Raw genomic sequence first — 4,002 nt, 5'->3', positions numbered from 1 at the left:
CCCGGCAATACATTTTAGAAATTCACTACTTTTAATCCTGGGTTGGTTTGGTTTGTTTTCTTTTTTGGGTTTCTTTTCTTTTCTTTTCTTTTCTTTTCTTTTCTTTTCTTTTCTTTTCTTTTCTTTTCTTTTCTTTTCTTTTCTTTTCTTTTTTCCTTTCTCTCTTTCTCTCGTTAATTTGGTACTACTTAAATCAAGTTCAGATAATACTTTTCATACTTGAAACCATGGTTAATATCAGAATCTAGGGGTATTTATAGTTCATGCTTGGAAAAACTGCTGAATTGCAAGAAAGACAGCACAGAGAGCTTCCCCATGTGACAATATTACAAAACAGGCTACACACAAATCACCACCCCCTGTACTTCCTGTTCAAGTAAAGTCTAAAACATCATGTATGGCTAGCAGCTGGACTGTAGGACTGTTCTGCAAGAAAACTGCTGTGTAATTGAATTTCAGACTGCTGACGGAAATGAGGCAGCAGAGACTTAACGCTACTGATCATCCTGAAATCCAGCTGCACACATGCTCATTGGGACCAAACCTCTTACTTCTGTACCCAAGAAATTCATCATCATCTTTAGTGTCTGATGCGCTCTTTGAATCCAATTGTCGGCTTTGGCCATTAGAAAATTTTGGTTGATTAGTCAAGCAGTCTGACCAGCTGCTATCACAGGAACTTTAAATGCAATGTTAACACCATGTACTGGTGCTAGAAAGTAAATTAAACTGAAACCCACAAAACTAGATGTGTAAAGAACTGTTTTCTTCACCTTGCAAGCTTCTGGTCTTGCTCTTGCAGGCTTGTCTTCTGTGTCCTATGCTGTGAAAGATTTGTATAAATTAATACTATAGCAGATAGATTATCTGTGTTTCATTGCATTCTTGGTCAGCCACTACAGTTCTTGAGTTTTTTATTGTAAGAACTATAAACCCAGCAGAAGTAGATTCATCCTGCTCCCTCATGAAATCTGCTGTGACAGCTGACTTCACAAAAGGCTGTTCAGTCTCTGTCCTGCAGTGTTTGTGTTCTGGCTTTCTCTTCTGATGACACATTACCTCCTAGGCAGAGTGTCTCTTCCTACATGCTTGGACAGGAGAAAAATGGGAGCCTAAACTAATTTTGAAGCTCTTGACAAATCTGTAAGACAAAGGAAGTATTAAATCCAGCTCCAAGAAATTTCCATCTTATGCTATGTTGAATCTTCTTTTTACTGCCTCAAGTCATACTTTGCTCTGCACTTGCAGTTATAATTGTAGTATGCACAAATTCATAAAATCGATGCATTATGGTAAACTTCTCAATTGATTAAACAGAGCATGGTCACATAGGTAACAAACTTGGAGGGGTGTTGGATTTTGTTAGAGAAAACTTCAGGTTTTTTTTCTGAAATATACTGATAATACATCAGGATAGCATATAAGTCACAGGTGTTTATATATAGCTTATATATATCTATGCTACACTCAAAATCTTGTTTGTTGGCAAAGAGAAAGTGTACCTCCTATTTAACTAAGGCAATAATTTGTTGAAATAAGTCTATGTGTCAGATCATTATTAGTCCAGCACTGTTACACAAAAAGAAATAATAATGGGGCTTATGCACATATTTGCTTCTTTCCCCTGTTCTTGGTGCTATGGTCACCCTTCTGCAGCTGCTCTGGACCGTGAAATTGCTGGTTTCTTTCTTGGGCAGTGGTTAAAGGAAAGGATTGTAGGTCCTTTACTTACTGCATGTTATCAGCATCTGGAGCTCATCTCTGAGAGGAATATGATGTTTACATTGCTGGTTTCTTCTTCCTCACTTTAAGGGGTTGCACTCACATTTGGGGTAAATTCTTACAAGTTTATGTAAAATACTTCTATATGTTTTCCTGGTTAGCTGCAACTCCATTTTGTGTTTGAATGTAATATATAAGATGCTGTTTACATATGCTGGATAATACTTTGTTCTGGTTTTGCTCAAGCATATGACTGCTTGAGTAGGGCTGGTTGGGTAAAATTACCTTGAGGGTAGTCTGTAAACATCTTGTGCAACTTGTACGCTGCCACCATTATTATTATTAGCAGCCCTAGGGGGGAAAAATATTTAGCTCCCCAAAGAATCCTCTGAGATTAAGAAATTAGTTATCATTACCATATAATTTCTGGTAGGTCACAAAATGTCATAGTTTGGCTTCTCCTAGCATAGTGGAAAGTAATCTGGAGGCAGTAGAGAGTGACATGCAAAGAGTCAAAGGAATAAGGAAAAAAAACTCTCCAAGTTTATCTACTAGTTAGAGGCTGTGACATCTGATTGTAGTTAAAATTAACTGAGATCACCCACCAGGGATTACAGATCTGCTACTATGATTGCATTCATAGTAGTTCCCCGTGTCTACTATTAAAATTATTAACTTAAGCTGTATGGAGTGCTGAACATGAAATTACACTGGCAAAGCTGAGGGAATGGTTCCTGTTCCTGGAAAGTAAGAGGAACAATTTTAAAGCTTTCAGTTTGGCTTAGATGTGTCAGAGTAGCACATCTGTCACTAACCATAAATTTCTCAGGGGAACAGACACAGTGCTCTTTTTCTTTCTGGCTATCCAAAACAGAGCTCCAGTGTGATGCAAACAGGAGCCATTTTGGTTCATGAAGCCGTTCACTCTGCTTCCTTGTTTAGGAAAAAAGTAAAATGGTTACCGCAGTGGGTGAAATTTCACTCATGAGCCTCCCTGCTAGTTTCAGATGCTGCTATGAGAACTTGTGAACAGTTTAACATACTTCCCGCAGAGATGGTCCCACTGCAGATTGTTCTTCCTTGGACATAATATGTCTGACTGAACACTTAATGAAAGCTGGTAATTCCCAGCACTATGCGCATTGTACACACACACACACACACACACACACACACACACACACACACACACACACACACACACACACACACACACACACACACACACACACACACACACAAAATCTAGAGGCACAGATTTAACCTCACTGTGAGACAGAGAAGCTGGTTATGTCGTCTCTCACCTACTTTGCAACTCTGAGTCCTGTCTTGATGCTCCGGAAAAATGAACAGCTGCAAAGGGTAGGGCTTAACAGATGATGGCTAATGAGAAGATAACAAAAGCATTAGAGCATTAGTCCAAAGACCACTTTCAACTGCTGCGGGAATTTGCTGATGATGCTCAAAGCACCTGCTAAACATTCAGATGTTCACTGCAGAAATACAGATCTGGTGTTACTTCTTCCTGCAACAAAAGGCATTAAAGTTCTTGAAGAGACACACCATTTTTCAAGTTGTTTTTCTGACAAGGAAAATCTGTTGAACGTGGTGGAGCAGGTTTTAATGTGTTTTACCGTGTTTATGAAATTACACAGGGCATTCCTTAATGTTTTTATGAATAAGCATTCTATGTTATCTCACAGAGATAAAAAGATGTACAGAGAGGACAGACACTGCACTAGTATCTTGGAAACTCAAGCAGCAGCGCCAGACTACTTGCTATTGATTTTAGTAGATGAATTGAACCAACAGGAGTGCAATCCACGTTCTCCTCTGCTCCAGCATCACGTCCTGAGCCAGGAATTCAGTTACCTTTCTTATCTCCTACTAGTCTGGTATAACAAAAAAGCAGTGGGAAAGAGGTATCGTTCTAAAGTTTGAGTTATCCGGGAGAGTTAATTTTGTTTTGTTTTTCCTCTTTTACACAACTTTTTTTTTCCTTTCTTTTTTAATTATTCCAGCAGAAGCACATGTTGGGTGTGACGCTAATGTTCGAAAAGGTGTGGGCAGTGAAATGATCCCTGCGCCACCTGCGGCCCAGCGGCTCCAGGCCTGCCCGGCCTCGGCAGGGCCATTCCCGCCGCAGCGGCCGCACGTGAGGGGCCGGGGCGGGGCCCGCCCGCGCCGCGCGCCCATTGGCTGTCGGGCGCGGCACCTGACGTGGCGGCAGCGGTACATGTGGCCGCATTGAGGGCTCTCGGCGCCACCCGCCATCTTCTG

The sequence above is a fragment of the Ammospiza nelsoni genome, chromosome Z (assembly GCF_027579445.1).
Source record: "Ammospiza nelsoni isolate bAmmNel1 chromosome Z, bAmmNel1.pri, whole genome shotgun sequence".
In the NCBI taxonomy this organism is placed as follows: Eukaryota; Metazoa; Chordata; class Aves; order Passeriformes; family Passerellidae; genus Ammospiza; species Ammospiza nelsoni.
The sequence above is the reverse complement of the archived record's forward strand: the minus strand, read 5'-3'. Positions refer to the sequence as shown.